The sequence below is a fragment of the Oryx dammah genome, unplaced genomic scaffold (assembly GCF_014754425.2).
Source record: "Oryx dammah isolate SB20612 unplaced genomic scaffold, SCBI_Odam_1.1 HiC_scaffold_25, whole genome shotgun sequence".
NCBI classification, from domain to species: domain Eukaryota; kingdom Metazoa; phylum Chordata; class Mammalia; order Artiodactyla; family Bovidae; genus Oryx; species Oryx dammah.
Window position 1 is genome coordinate 62,316,134 of NW_024070209.1, and position 16,944 is coordinate 62,333,077.

The following is a 16,944-nucleotide window of genomic DNA, read 5'->3' on the forward strand; positions in this document are numbered from 1 at the left end:
TCCCCTTTATAGATGGGGAATCTGAGGTTAATTTGGCCAAGATCACGAAGATAGCAGGAGGAAATACTGAGACTTGAACCTACAGAGACTGGTTATGGAGGTCCCCTGCTTAACCACTATACCAGACACCCTCTCAGGGGGCGATGATGATGATGATGATGGAGGTAGGGCAGCTAACACCAAGTGCTCCATGACCTGTGCCATCTCACTTACCCTTAAGGCAACCCTTAGAGGGGAAGGTCATCCCTCCCATTTACAGGAGAAAACCCTCACAGGCCAGGTTTGAACTTGCCTAAGGTCAGTCAGCCATCCTGGGATTGTGGCTAGATTCAAACCCAGGCAGCATGGCTCCCCTGTGTTATAAGGCCTCTGAATGATTTCAGTCTTAAACACTCACGAAAAAGGCCACATGATGAAATGTATTAAACAATTCAGAAAGGCTTTGCATAAGTCTTCCTGAAACACTCTGCCAGGTTTGGGGGCTTATGACAAGCATTTCCTTATGACAGCATTTACATTTGAGTCAACTTTACTACTTTGGGCTGATCATAAACACATTGCTCCTCTTTAAAAAGAATTTTTTCTGTAGAAACTTGGCAGACTTCAGTACAGGAACAGTCTATTCTTTACAATTAAATTTAGCAACAACTTATTCTGGTTAGTCTGAAAGAAAAGGAGAGAATGAACTACTAAGAGGCCTTTCGTGTACTTTAATATTTCAAAACATGTTTGGTTTGGCCTAATTTGAATCTTGTGGACAAGTAGACCAGAACTTGACTCAAAAAGAATAAGTACCATTTTAAACAGGCTGAATTCTCAAATGTAACCTCAGAAGGTGATTCAGAGTAAGTATTTCTCATAATTTTTATTTTTACCTCAAGTTAAATACTAAAGATGCATAGGGCAAGTCTCATAAAGCATATATACAGCCACGCATGTGTACTTTTGAACAGCCTGCAACCAAGAAACCAAATTAAAATTTTCCTCAAGAGCAATCAAGTACACAAAAAAGGGATATCAAAAGAAAAAAAAAATCCCTATTTGTCTTTTAACACACCCCACTGTGCCCAGTGACCAGGAAATAAAAAATTCTGTGTTATAATTTCTGGCCAGAATAGAGGTGAGCTAAAGATGAAGTGTCAAACTGGATTTCCATCTTACCTCGCTTTCCTCCAACAGGTTCAAAGACTTTGTAATCTTTACATTAATACTGAATTATCTTTTCTTTTTTTTCCAAAAGGGAACCTACGAAACTATTTTAAAATAAAAACAGCAAGCCATGCCACTAGGCAACCTGTCTTCTCGTGGTCTATCTCATTCAAATCAGACATACCTTTCGCTTTGCCTTTACTGAATAAAAGTTCAACTTTGATTTGGAAGACAACGTACCCATTATTAGCCGTCTGACACTTTGCAGGTCATAGAGTCTATCAGTTCAATTCGCTGATTATGACCGTTCACTAAGAAAGCCTGCCATTACCGCTCATTTTATAAGCGTTGGCAATACCTAGAAATACAGCAAGGCTGGTGAATAAGGAGTCGAGGGGCGGGGGAAGAGGGAGCGAGGGAGGAAGGCAGTCGCCACCTCAAATCCACGCCGGACCGGGAACCTCCAGTCCACAGCGCGATCCCTTGCCCTCCCCAAAGTGGACCGTTACATTTTCCCAGACCCTCTCTCCGCCCCAACACCCACCCCCGCTAACCCAACACAGCACTCACCCTTCAGCGAAGTCGGCACCCGGTCCAGCTCCGAGACGGGTCGGGGTGGCAGCGAGGGAGGGGACGTCTGGGCTGTGGGCGGGGGGTGTCGGTGCGTCACTAGAGTGCAGGACGGTGAGTTCGAGGGGTGGGAGCGGAGCGGAGCAGGGAAATCAAGTCACTGCCGAAAAGGGACGAGGAGCAACGGGGGGATGGAGGGGAAAGCCCCTTCCCTAAAATAAGCCCACCGGCCCCTGCGACCCCCTGCCCCAGGAAGGGAAAATAAAATCCGGGGAAATAAAAAGACTGACAAATAAACCTCTAAAACGATGAGAAGCAAGGATCAGACTTTAATTTAAAGGGGGGAGACTGAGCGAGGGCTGGAGGGGTGACTGAAGTGGCTCTAGGTCTATCCCATGCCTTTGCAGTCCCCAAACGGAGGAGGAGGCTGGCTAAGGGGAAGTTGCAGCGGCTCCCGAGGAGGAGGCGGAGGAGGCGGAGGAGGAGGTTACACCGTAACAAGTACAGACAGACAGCCATGGATCAGAGGGGCGCTGCGAGCAGGGACGGCCGCGGCGGGGCGAGCGGCCGCGGCAGCAGCACCGCCTGCTCGGCTAGCTCAAGACATTTAATTGGATTGATGGGTTGTGCAGTGACTCACAGACTTTACAGAGTCGTAAAGCAGTCCCCGCCCAGCTGGACAGGGGAGATGCGGTGGGGACGGCAAGGGAAAGGGGGGCTGTGAAAGAGCCGGGAGGGGAGGAGGCGAGTGAGAGGGCGAGGCGTTGGGAGGGGCGGGGAGCGGAACGGAATCACCCAATGCCGAAGCCCGCCGCTCCGACGGGCGTGGGCGTCGGCCAATGACGGTGCTGCTCGATAGGCGGCAGGCTTCGCCCCTGGCCCAATGAGTCTTCTAAGGACACTGCCGCTAACCGGGCGGGGGGAAGGGGAGGGGGGGGGGGGGGAGTGGTGGGTGGACGTTGAAGTAGGGAGGGAGCGGTGGAGGGAAAGATGAGGCACCGGAGACCCGCGGAGTCACTCAGCTCTCCTCGCTCCAGAAGTGCGCCTTCTGCCAATCCGAGGGCCGCCTGGGGGTGATGGACGCAAGCGTGTGCCCAATGAGGAGGAGAAGGTGCCGCCCCGAGCCACAGGGGAAGGAGTGGGCGGGCCAAGGTCCTCCCCTCCCTCCGCACCCGGGTCCTCCCTCCCGCCCTGTTCAGGTCAGTCACGCAAACAGTGTGAGGGCTGGGGCCGTGCGGTGGGGGGGGGCGGAGGGGCCGCGCTGCAGACGGCGTGACAACGGTAGAGACTGCCTGTGCTGCCGACTCCGCACCGACCGGAGGAGGCGATGAAGAAGGCTGGCTCCTTACTCAGCCTTCAAGCTGCTGCTGTTGCTACTCAGCCTCTGCCGGCGCTGCCTAGGAGCCCCTGTGGCTAAACCCCACTCCCCAGTGGCAGACTGATTTGGAGTAAATCGGATCAAAACTTTGCCTCCCGTCGGTGCTGTGCCCACTGTCGGAGACAGCACCGTGTGACGTCCTGTGGGGCTGTGCTCTGGGAGCCGAGGGAGGTGGACGCCAAGACCGGAGGCATTTCTCTCCTTGCTTGCCTGTGTTCTGGGGAAGTCAGAGTAGGGTGTGGACAGGTTGAAACACCTCCTGAATACATAACATTTCTTTATTGGGTTTCTGGAAAAGGTACTTAACCTGACGTGAGTGAAGCTGTGTGGGCTTCGTACGTGTAAATATCAGCTTCCTCTCGCATGCATGACTCTTTTTCTCCCACTTCTCTGCCCACTCTCCTCACCTTGGACCCTGACACCTTGTACTCATTACTAGATCTCGCTGCTCATTTCTCCGGAGCTATGGCTTTTTCTCAGTTTCTCGCCTACTGTCTAGGAGTCATTGTACACACCTTAACCCTGCACGCACATGTACTTGAAAGTAACTGGGATCACTAATGAACCTGAACAGAGGTGCTGGCAAAAGAAATACACTGGCAAAAATCCACCTTCTTAACCACAGAGTGCATTTCTGCAGGTTATTGAAATTTATGACAATTGCTTCCTATTAAAAAACCAAGGAAAGACAAATCACATTTCACATCCCTAGAAAAAAAGATTTTCCAGTCCACTTAGAGTACTCTGTATCCATTTTCTTTAGACAAGTCAACTGGAGTAAGACCCAGGATTGACTTGTGGTCTTGAAGGGAGGAAGATCATTTTTACCCCATGATTATCAGAGTAAAACCTACAGTGGTCTGGAATTCAGAGGAGAGGTAGTAAGTGAACAATAAGCCTTAAGGCTTACCCTAGTTATAGGGAGGCTTGCCTTGATTACTGTCATTTTAAGATAGGAACCCTTCCGCTAAACTGTAATTGTGACACTCAGCCTGACAACTCTTACCTCTTCTCTTTCTGATTTTAGCCTTATTCCATGATGTCAGCCTGCATACTGAGTCCACCTAAGAAAATGAACCAACCTGCGGACTTCCTATAGTGCCCAGATTGTGTATGCATTGCCCCTCAGTGTGTTGAAACTTCTTTGCCGTTTGGCAATGCAAGGACGCCAGCATCCTCATCCCGGGACATAATGATACTCAGGAGGGGAGCTGTGTTCCCTTAGCCAGGTCACCCTGTGATGATTGAAACACACTAAATCCCTCCTATGGGAAGAATCAGCTCCATTTCTAGTGTGGGCTATGCTACTACATTTAAGAATGTGCTAATGATACTTTCAGAAAGCCTATTTCTTATTTCTCTTGCTGTGAGGTCATTTTATGACTCAGGTGAATATAATTGATCATAGTGTTATCTTACATACTATGAATGTCACTAAAAACACAGACGATTTTGAGTCTAAACTACACCAGAAGATCTTTCAGAGGATCTCCAAATAGCCAGGGTTAGCCTCCTGTGGCAGAAGTTGCTCCCTTGTCAGTTGTTATTGGCATGCCTCCAATCCCCACCATGTGTCATCTTCTAATTCTGTGCTCACCCTATTCCAGTATTTCTTAAATGGTTGTCTTAGGCCCACCTAGATTCCTGAGTTTGCTCTCAGACCTACTGAATCATCATCTCTGTAGGCTGGTCCTGGGCTTCTGCATTTTTAGCAAATATGCCCGTGACATGAATAAATGTTAAAAAATCAAATGTTTCATTTGAAACCCCCTTTCATTCCTTTCTTTTGAAAATTTAAGAACTGTTACTTATTTATTCCTTCCTTTTTTTTCTTTCTCACACATATCTCTTTCCTTTTTTCCACATATATTTTATATATATTTCTCTTATATATTTTTTCTCTCATTTTTGTGATCACTTACCTTTCTATATTTCTTGTGCACAGGATTGTATAATACACTAGCAGGGTAATCCCTAAAAAAAAAAAAAAAAGGTGAACTGGCAATTTGCCTTTCATAAATACCATAGGTATACTTTATAACTACACCATTTAAAATGTATACTAAGTCAAATAGATGTATAAGCTTAAAAATAACACTGTAATTGATGTTATATATAAATCTCAGTATGTGTGAAACTTACTAGTTTATGATTTCAAAGTATACAAAAAGAATTTTTTACATGGGGGAGTCATGTTTCAAAATGCAAATTTCAATGTACAAATGATTTGTTACTATCATTTTCTAAACAGTGGAGTGAGACTAATGATGTACTAAGAACTGTTATGGCTACCAAAAAAAAATAAAAGTGCTATATGAGATTTTTGTTATCTGAAAGAGCTTAAATACAACTCACATGGACCAGGAAGCAAAAGTACATCCTTTATTGAAGACGGAGGTTTCAACCCAAGTTTCATTAGCATTCCTACAGATAGAGCCCAAATGAACATTAGCTCCCAATCCAAATTACAAAATATATGAATTAAAAAGTCATAATCAGCAAGAGGAGGCAGAGGCAGTAAAAATGAAAAATTAGAATTAGATTCTAAGTATGAAAAAGAACAAGAATAGGCCCATTTGCTTATGAACATATATGCAAAAAATTCTAAATATTAGCTAACTGAATCTAACATTCTTACTCCAGAAAAACTAGAAGAAACCTTGAGACTCATTTCCCTCTCTTTAGAATATACCTGTCTAGCTACCTATCTAGCCATTTATCATGAAAATGTAATAAATCAAGAAGAGCTTATTTCAGAAATTCAAGTGTGATTTAACATCAGAAAACCTATCCAAATATTTACCTCAAGAAGGCTAAGAGAGAAAGCATTGGAGAATGTGCATCCCTCATTAATAATAGAAACTTTCAGAAAAATTAGGAATAGGAAGAAATGTACTTAACTTTATGAAGGACCAAAAATGTACTGCAAAATATTATTAATGGATTAACTTTAATACATTCCATTTAAGTATGGGATCAAGACAAGTTTGCCACAGCTGCTCAAATGATATTGAAAGTCCTGGCTGACAAAATAAGATTTGTAATAAAAGGATGAAGAAATTCAATTGAAGAATCAGAAGGAAAGGGATAAAATTGGGATTTTTTGCAATAATATGATCAACCACCTAAAACACCTAATAGAAACAATAAGCTATTAGAAATAATACGAGAAAGCCACAAAATGACAGAGAGCAATTTTTTTCTCTTTCTTCCACAGAACTACTTTTTTATGGGGCCAACCAGAATAAAGACAATGTTTGCTAGCCTCCTTTGTAGCTCAGTGTTGCCACATTCTAGGCAATGGGTTAAAAGCAGATCTGGTGCACACATTCCTAAAGGGAGAGAGTATGCTTCATCCTCTTTCCTGCCATCTGAAATGAAGATACAGTAGCTGGAGCTTCAGCAGTCATCTTAGACCACGAGCTGAGATTGGATATGGAAACCACACACAGAGGAACAAGAAAGAAGGCACCTTCTGTACCAGCACCAACCCTAAAGCAGCTACCTCCAGACTTCTGGAACTTCTTGAACACACCTCCATCTTATTTGTGCCACTCTTATTTTAGATTGTGTTTGTGTGTGTATGCATGTATGTTGTTGCAGACAGCCAAACCTAATCCTACGTGATACAGCAACATTCCCAAATTCAAAATCATTTCGTGAAAACCAGAAGTATACTTAACATACTAGTACTAAAAAGTAAAAATAAGATACTATTTACAATAGCAAGAAAACTCTGAAAGTCTTCGGGATTAACCTAAGAAAAATGCACAAAACTTTCATGAAAAAAAAAATGTTAATACTGGACTTCCCTGGCAGTCCAGTGGTTATGACTCTGCCCTTCCACTGCAGGGGATGCAGATTCGATCCCTGGTTGGGAAACTAAGATTCTGCACACTGCGTGGTGCAGCCCCCTAAAAAAAACAGACTAAAGAAAAAACGTTAATGCAATTTAAAGACTTCAAAGGAGACCTAAATAAGGGTGTGTATAATGTTTGTGGATAGGATGAAGTAACGTTACTAAGATAATTGTGTGTGTATGTGTGTATGTGTGTGTGTTTAGTCACTAAGTCGTGTCTGACTCTGCGACCACATGGACTGTAGCCTGCCAGGCTCCTCTGTCCATGGGATTTCCCAGGCAAGGACACCGGAGTGGGTGCCATTTCTTTCCTCAGGGCATCTATCTTCTTGACCCAGGGATCAAACCTGTGGCTCCTGCTGCATCTCCTGCACTGCAGCCGCTGCTACTGCTATGTCATTGCAGGCAGATTCTTTAACCGCTGAGCCACTGAGGAAGCCACTAAGATTTTAATGATCTCTAAATGTATTCATAAACTCAGTGTAAACCATTCCAACTTGTAACAGGATTTGAAGAATTTAAACATTCTCAAATACAAATGGAAGATTAAATTCCATTATAATCTGGTCATTTTTAAAAATAAAAATCAGAGAGGGGAAATTTACCCTTCCAGATAATAAGACATATTATAAGTCATAGTAGCAGACATGTAAAACAGAGAACCAGAATACACAACTCAGAAACAACCCATTTACCTATGTGAACCTGGTATGTGATTAATGGTAACCTCACAAATCTATGAGGAAAGCATGTAGAGATAGTCAACTATCACTACAATAATAATACCATATAACAAATAACCCTGAAATATCAGTGACTTATTAAAGCCATTGTTTTTTCTCTTTCACAGATCTGTCTGTGAACTGAGACTCTGCTGATCCCATCTGGTTAAGACTTGGTTGGACTCAGCTGGGCTTTGCTCCAGGACACAGGTTAAATTCAAGTCTTTATCACATGTCTCTTTCTGGCAATGACGAGAGCTCAAGAGGTGAAGTCAAATCACTCAGACACATTTAACGCTTCTGCTGCCATCACATGTCCTAATATTCCACTGGCCAAAGAAGTCACATGGCCAAGTCCACCAAAATAGTGGAAGGTGCTGCAAAACCACATGGCAAAGAGCATGGGTATGTAATTCTATAACTGGGAGGATGTGAAGGATTGGGAATAATAATCCAACCTAACAAGAAGTTTTGTTTCATAGATAATGTTGGAAAAATTGGTTCACCATAGAGAAAAATAAAGTTGCATCCACATCTCATACCATTTGCAAAGGTAAAATTTCAATGAATCAGTTCAGTTCAGTTCAGTTCAGTCACTCAGTCGTGTCCGATTCTTTGCGATCGCATGAATCGCAGCACACCAGGCCTCCCTGTCCGTCACCAACTTCCAGAGTTTACTCAAACTCATGTCCATCGAGTCGGTGATGCCATCCAGCCATCCCTCCTGCCCCCAATCCCTCCGAGCATCCGAGTCTTTTCCAATGAGTCAACTGTTTGCATGAGGTGGCCAAAGTATTGGAGTTTCAGCTTTAGCATCAGTCCTTCCAATGAACACCCAGGACTGATCTCCTTTAGGATGGACTGGTTGGATCCCCTTGCAGTCCAAGGGACTCTCAAGAATCTTCTCCAGCACTACAGTTCAAAAACATCAATTCTTCAGTGCTCAGCTTTCTTCACAGTCCAACTCACATCCATACATGACCACTGGAAAAACCATAGCCTTGACTAGACGGACCTTTGTTGGCAAAGTAATGTCTCTGCTTTTCAATATGCTATCTAGGTTGGTCATAACTTTCCTTCCAAGGAGTAAGCGTCTTTTAATTCCATGGCTGCAATCACCATCTGCCGTGATTTGGGAGCCCCCCAAAAATAAAGTCTGACACTGTTTCCACTGTTTCCCCATCTATTTCCCATGAAATGATGGGACCAGATGCCATGATCTTAGTTTTCTGAACATTGCCTAAAAATGAAAGGGAAAACTATAAAGCTAATAGAAATTAAAAGCAGAAGAATTGCTTTGGAATCTTAGGATAAGAAAAGATTTCTTCAAAGACTCTGAAAGCATAAACTATAGAACCAAAAGATTGATGAACTTGACTGTATCAAAATTAATTTTCTGGTCAACAAAGAACATCATAAGACAAGAGAAAGTTGATAGATTGAGGGGTGTTTCCAAACCAAGAAGTGATTAATGTCTACAATATGCTAGGAATTCCTGCAAATCATTGAGAGAGAAAAAAAAAAAAAAAAAAAAACAGGAAACACAATAGAAAAATAGCCAAAGGATATGAACAGGCAAATTTACAGAAAGGAAGCTTGAGAGACTGACAACTAGATGAATAGATATATTGTACAACATGGGTACTATAGCAAATATAATTACTATAAACAGAATATAACCTTTAAAAATTGTAAATCATGATACTGTACACCAGTTACTTATATAATATTGTATACCAACTATTGTTGTTGTTCAGTTGCAAAATCATGACCAGTTCTTTGTGACCCCATGGACTGCAGCAGGCCAGGTCCTCACTATCTCCCAGAATTTGCCCAAGTTTATGTCCATTGAGTCGGTGATACTATCCAACCATCTCATCCTTTGCTGCCCCCTTCTCCTTTTGCCAATTTTTTGCCAGTTTACCATCTATATTTCAGTTTAAAGAAGTAGATGAAGAGATATACAATTCCACTTATAATCAGATAAATGCATATTAAAACAAGACACTTCTTTACATCAATTAAATAGGCAAAAATGTGAGTTGGGTAACACCAAGTGTTGGCTAGGATGGGGGGAATCAGGAATCCTCATGCACTGCTGCTGCTAAGTCGCTTCAGTCAGTGTCCAACTCTGTGCGACCCCATAGACGGCAGCCCATCAGGCTCCCCCGTCCCTGGGATTCTCCAGGCAAGAACACTGGAGTGGGTTGCCATTGCTATTGGGTGTTAAGTCCCTTGTATAGTCATTTTGGAGTTATCTGGAAATAGGTAATAAAATGTAGCATGTGGGGACTTCTCTGGTGGTCCGGTGGTTAAGACTTTGCCTTCCAGTGCAGGGTCTGCTGGTTCGATCCATAGTTGGGGAGGTAAGATCCCACATGCCTCCCTGTCCAAAAACCAAAGCATAAAACAGAAGCAATATTGTAACAAATTCAATAAAGACTTTGAAAATGGTCCACATCAAAAGAAAAGAAAAAGTAGAGTATGTTTTCCTAATGGCCCAGCAGTTTCACTCCTAGGAATATATACCTTTAAGAAAATCCTGAAACATGTCCGTACAAGGATACAACTGAGAATAGTCATCATAGCAGCACTTGAAGTAGCAGCATGTTGTTGGCAAGCTTAGTATGTATCACTGTGCAATACAGAGAGGAAATAAAATGTAGCAGATACTATGGAATAACATGCAGCTGCTAAAAGTAGTGCACTAAATGTATGTCTTACAATGTGGATACATCTTTAAAATGTTTTATACTGAAAAAGGATAGGAAACAAGAAAAGAGTGTAAGCCCCAGGCCTTGGGATGTCTTTCACTAAAGGGTACATCAGTGTTTTTCATTTCTGCTCTTAGCTGGGGCACTTTGAAGAAAGGATAAGAAGGTGCTGTTGTGATTCACTTTTAACTCAAATATTTCCTTCTAGTTTTCACATGAGGTTGTTGCAGGTTTTCATGCGGTCCTTCCCCCTTACTGCTGGGAGCCAGCACGGGAGATCCCAGCCATGACAAAGTCATGCGGAGAGGCCTGATGGGCAAGGTGAGTCAGATCTCAAGGGGTCCTCTGTCTTAGCATCTACCCTGAAACCAAAATCTGTCTATTTACTGTCTGCTATACTATACTCTTCTGACATTACCACCTTTTCTCTGGAAAGAGCTAATTCAGAGCTCCCGTTACCAGTCTCCTGCATATAAAAAGAATGTCTCGGCTTGAAACCCCTTTGATGGCTTTCTAACTTATCTGACCGGTCTGCTTTATAACTTGTGGATTGTTTACAGCCCCCAACTGTGAGAGGCACGAAGCTCAAAACATCTTAAAGATATAGAGCCTTTTAGAGTTAAGAATTAGTTTGGTGAAGAGTTTGTTGAGTTAATGTTTGCCGTCAGGCCTCCATATCCTTTATCTTTTAGGCACCTGGGAGGATATTAATCAATGTAGACGGGATGCAGAAATAGGAATATAGTAGTTTTTGACGTTAGCAACACTAGACTTTTGAGTTAATTACTTTTCTCTTTGTTATAAATCACTGTACTCCTTTTACTTGTTATAAATTGTTTTATCCTTGCTATGTAAGAATGTAACTTTATTTAGTGCTTTCCGAGAGTGGCACCAGACTTTGGGAAGAACAACACTTTTAAGACAAATAAGTCTTCTGGTTGACAAACCCTTATCAGAAAAGGGCCGTAAAATGTTAATTGGCCTTCTGGCCAGAAGATGATGTAAATCACCTAAGACTTGTGTATACAACTAAGTATGCAGAGAAAAAGCCTGGTCTCAATAAGAGTCAGGGCTGCTGACACTGCATAATTTTGTATTACCCATTGATCTCTATGTACAATCAAAAAGTATAAAAAGCCTTCTGAACAATAAAGGATGGACCAGTTTCTCGGACTAGTCTCTCAAACTAGTTTCTTGGAAATCTGGTTTCCCCTGTGTCTCTCTCTCTTTCTTTCTTCCTCTCCCTCCCTCTCTTTTTCAGGCTAAATTCCCATCTGGAGCGGGGAGGCTCACCACATCTACTTACTTGCCCTGGCTTTTAAGTTCCGTGAGAGAGGGAGCCCAAGGCAGGGCGCCCTCCGCTATTCAAATGAGCGCCGGTGGCCTAACGTAGATGGTGCAAACTTCTTGTCCTGAAGTTTCATTGGCTTTCCCCGTAAACCAAGTTATTCAGCATCTTTTCTCCACTAAATTTTCCTACTACACTATTCTTTCCTAATCTCTCTTTTATATTTCTAAATAAATAAGTTTTTCCTCACCATGCCATCCCCGCTTCGAATTACCCTGGATCCACCGGGGCTGGACCCTGGCACCTTACCCCCTAAGTTTGGAGATAGATTGGTAATTTTTCAAAAAGATTTAAGGGTTTTCTAATCTTAAAGACAGGGGGAATGGATGTGATGGCTCTTGAAGTTTCTCCCAGCCCCATCAGGTTAAGAATCTCCCCGACGCAGACATGTGGGAAACACAATTGGTTCCCACAAAGGTACACTGAAAACAGCCGCTGCTTGGGTTATACAGCCTTAAAAGCTCGTCTCTGCCCTAAACCTTCCTTAATGGCTCATTACTAGCGTATGAAATTCTGATGCTTAGTAATGCTACGCTATGATTTCATGGCCCTCAAAGTCCAAGAATTTGCCAGAGTCCCGGTGAGGAGTTCCATAGGGCAGCAGCCCACACACTTCCAGGAGGACTAAAAACACATGCAGGCTTCTCTCTGACTAGCTTTGGGTCCCTGATTTCTGCAGAAGCTAGGATGTGATCTTGCAGAGATGACTTTTTTGAGATCAAATATCTTACGACTCTCATTTAGGGTCTGTAAGACTCATCACCAGTTCCCGGTACTGGGACATTAATGTGAGCTCACGTGTATTACATAACCCTAAAAAGAGCTAATGATTTATCCATCAGTAGCTTCTGTAACTCCTGGGAGCTGTGTAATCCAATCATCCCATATTTGTTCAACCATTACTAACAGAGTTCTAGGGAGTTTGGGGAGATGAATTAGGAAAAGTAGATTGAACCCAGATTATAGAACCTAAAATGTCTGATTAGGAGTTTCAATTTGTAGGTTAAAGCAATAGAGAGACTTTGAAGGTGTTTGAGAAAGGTCTGATGAAAAAAGAGTGTTTTAAACTTAAGGGAGAAAATGTTTATTGAGAAAAGGACAGTTATTAAGTCCCTATTATAGGAAAGCTCCATGGTAAGCACTACTGTGAAAGTGCTACACTCAATATGCCAGCAAATCTGGAAAACTCAACAGTGGCCACAGGACTGGAAAAGGTCAGTTTTCATTCCAATCCCAAAGAAAGGCAATGCCAAAGAACGCTCAAGCTACCACACAATTGCTCTCATCTCACACGCTAGTAAAGTAATGCTTAAAATTCTCCAAGCCAGGCTTCAATAATACGTGAACTGTGAACTTCCAGATGTTCAAGACTGGATTTAGAAAAGGCAGAGGAACCAGAGATCAGATTGCCAACGTTGGATCATTGAAAAAGCAAGAAAGTTCCAGAAAAACATCTACTTCTGCTTTATTGACTAGGCCAAAGCCCTTGACTATGTGGACTACAACAAATTCTGGATAATTCTGAAAGAGACAGGAATACCAGACCACCTGATCTGCCTCTTGAGAAATCTGTATATGGTCAGGAAGCAACAGTTAGAACTGGACATGGAACAACAGACTGGTTCCAAATAGGAAAAGGAGTACATCAAGGCTGTATATTGTCACCCTGCTTATTTAATTTATATGCAGAGTACATCATGAGAAATGCTGGGCTGGATGAAGCATAAGCTGGAATCAAGATTGCCGGGAGAAATATCAATAACCTCAGATATGCAGATGACACCACCCTTATGGCAGAAAGTGAAGAAGAACTAAAGAGCCTCTTGTTGAAAGTGAAAGACGAGAGTGAAAAAGTTGGCTTAAAACTCAACATTCAGAAAACTAAAATGGCATCTGGTCCCATCACTTCACGGCAAATAGATGGGGAAACAGTGGAAACAGTGTCAGACTTTATTTCGGGGGGCTCCAAAATCACTGCAGATGGTGATTGCAGCTATGAAATTAAAAGATGCTTGCTCCTTGGAAGAAAAGTTATGACCAACCTAGAAGACAGCATATTAAAAAGCAGAGACATTACTTTGCCAACAAAGGTCTGTCTAGTCAAAGCTGTAGTTTTTCTAGTAGTCATGTATGGATATGAGTGTTGGACTATAAAGAAAGCTGAGCACCAAAGATGCTTTTGAAGTGTGGTGTTGGAGAAGACTCTTGAGAGTCTCTTGGACTGCAAGGAGATCCAACCAGTCCATCCTAAAAGATATCAGTCCTGAATATTCATTGGAACGACTGATGTTGAAGCTGAAACTCCAATACTTTGGCCACCTGATGTGAAGAACTGACTGACTCATTTGAAAAGACCCTGATGCTAGGAAAGATTGAAGGCAGGAGGAGAAGGGGACAACAGAGGATGAGATGGTTGGATGGCATCACTGACTCAATGGGCATGAGTTTGAGTAAACTCTGGGAGTTGGTGATGGACAGGGCGGCCTGGTGTGCTGCAGTCCATGGGGTCACAAAGGGTCAGACATGACTGAGCGACTGAACTGAACTGAACTGAAACACAAGAGAAAGAAGGTCCTTGCCTTTAAGGAATTTATGCTCAGTAGGTGTTCTGTTTTTGTTTTTAATATGGGGTGGGGCACTATTCTGAGACTTTAACCAGTGATTTTCCTATGCTTTCTCTACCCCAGCCTGTTCCCTCAGGGTTTGGCTATTACACGGCAGAGATTTAGAAAGAAGAGTCATCTCTTGACTTCTAAGTCTGGAAATGGACTTTAGGAAGTCACAGCAGAGACAAGAGTTTTAGAGAAAAGGCCTGGGATTTCATGAGCTGCAAGGCAACATAAACTTTAGGTTTGGAATTATAATTTGCAGGCGTGGGTGGGAGGGTTGGCCCAAAAGTTACTGTTAATGGTTTTCCCATGGTCTCTCTCAACTTGCCATGTTTAAAAAAATATTGTTGTTTCATGTTATTCTAAGTAAACAAAGGGACTTCCTTCATGGCTCAGTGGTAAAAAACCCGCCTGCTGATGCAGAAGACGTGGGTTTGATGCCTGGGTCAGGAAGGTTCCCTGGAGTAGGAAATGGCAACCCACTCCAGTATTTTTGCCTGGAAATCCCATGGACAGAGGAGTCTGGCAGGCTATAGTCTATGGGGCCCCAAAGAGTTGGACACAACTTAGTGACTAAACAAAACAAAAAGTAAACAAAAATTGAAAATATTAGCCTGAATTTCATTGTTTATTTTTATATTATAGAATATCCACTTTAAATGCAAGTATAAGAGCATTCAACTTATAAGCAGAATCATTAAAAAGATCTAATTCATATTTTGTAGATTGTAGGTGGTTATGTAGTTCATTCTTACCAGAACAATGGAAACTACTGCACAAAACCAATTCAGTTGTTTTTATTTCACTTCTTGATATGTGCTCACTCCACCAACCCTCTACTTTCAACTTTCTGAAAAGCAGGGAAGGACTAAAAGGAAAAGGAACTATGGAGTGCCCTATATTTCCCTTTCCTTCTGTGTCTTCGTTTTCAGGATATAAGATTCCTTGGCTGTTCATGTCTTTAGAATACTATGGCCCTTTTTCTTGCTTCAGAACAAGTCCTGGTTTGAATGGAAGGCATGACCTCTCAGGGCTGTCAGCGCCCCTACTTACTCAATCAAAGATGAAACACTCTTACATCTTGCCGAGCTCACAAACACTTGGGACAACCAGAAGTCTGTGCTCATGTGGCAACAGGAACAGCAAACATACAATGCATGAATATGCCCTCTGCTCCACTGTCTCACCCAATTTCACATACAAAACATGCGTTCAAAAATAAAATCAAGACAGCATAGCAGCAGAAAGCCCTTCTGAGTGCAGGCTCCTGTGTGTTTGCAAAGGTGGCATATGATGCTGGCACTGTTTTCAAGAATGGTTGAAGGGCCCGGTTGCTTCACTCAGAGGAAATAATGATGTGCTGGCCTGGGAATGGAAAAGAAAGGCTGTGGCTTTGAATACAAGTATCATTGAGAAAGGATCTCCATGTTCTGCTCTTGTACCCCACACGCCCACCTCTTCACCAGGCCAGACCTCAGAAATCACTGCTGCTGCTGCTAAGTCACTAGGAGAAGATAAAAGCAGGGAAGACCTGAACCTTGCATCCAAAGCTTCCACTGAACAGTTGGGAAATAGAAAAAAATCACAAAGAAAAAAAAAGCTATTTATCATCCTACCATCCAGAGAGAGTCATTGTTAAAATTTTGTGTGTTTGTAATCTATGCATGCATGCATGCTAAGTCGCTTCAGTCGTATCCGACTCTGTGTGACCCCACAGACAGCAGCCCACCAGGCTTCCCTGTCCATGGGATTCTCCAGGCAAGAATACTGGAGTGGGTTGCCATTTCCATCTCCATTGTAATCTATAGTCATACAAAATTTTTTTTTCATGCAAAATTTTAAAGATAAACATTTCTCAGGCCACTTGAATACACTGCTAGAAAACAGTTTTAAATATAACTTCCCATTTGAAGGTGAGGATTTGGTGGTGGTTTGCACAGTGATTTCTGGAGGGAAGAGTCTGTCAACAGAGATCCTGGTCAGGAGATAAATGCAAGAATCTCAGAGGCGATCTGGGCTGGAGGTCTGCGAAGAGGAGAGAAAAGAAGGACTAGATGAGGCTCAAAAACAGAATGCAGAGCAAAAAAAAAAAAAAAAACAAAACCAAGTTGTCAAAGATTCCATCTATTTCTAGTTCAGGGAAGGGAAGTCGCTCAGTCGTGTCCGACTCTTTGCGACCCCGTAGACTGTAGCCTACCAGGCTCCTCTGTCCATGGGATTCTCCAGGCAGGAATACTGGAGTGGGTTGCCATTTCCTTCTCCAGGGGATCTTCCCGACCCAGGGACTGAACCTGGGTCTCCTGCATTGCAGGCAGACGCTTTACCCTCTGAGCCACCAGGGAAGCGGATAAAATCAAATATTATGTTATTCAGGAATACATACATGACCATTACAGCTGTAAAGCAAAACAAAATTCAGAAAGGTAGTTCCCAAGAGAAGCCAGGGAGGCAGTTATGTTCAGAAATGGGCACACGGCCACTTCCTAAGGGGCTGATAATAGCCTGTTTCTTAAGCTGGGATGGTAGACATATGAGTAGCTAATTTTTAAATTTTGTAAACAATACCCTTTCATTTTATTCAGGAACACCTCAGAG

The 16,944-nt window shown here is 42.7% G+C and overlaps 1 long non-coding RNA gene across 1 annotated transcript; it reads left to right on the forward strand.

Moving 5' to 3' along the window:
- Nucleotides 1-2,961: 2,961 nt before the first annotated feature.
- On the forward strand, nucleotides 2,962-5,417 carry LOC120851339. Its single transcript, XR_005718286.1, has 2 exons — nucleotides 2,962-3,395; nucleotides 4,125-5,417. It is a non-coding gene; the product is annotated as an uncharacterized LOC120851339 (long non-coding RNA).
- The last annotated feature ends 11,527 nt before the right edge of the window (nucleotides 5,418-16,944 follow it).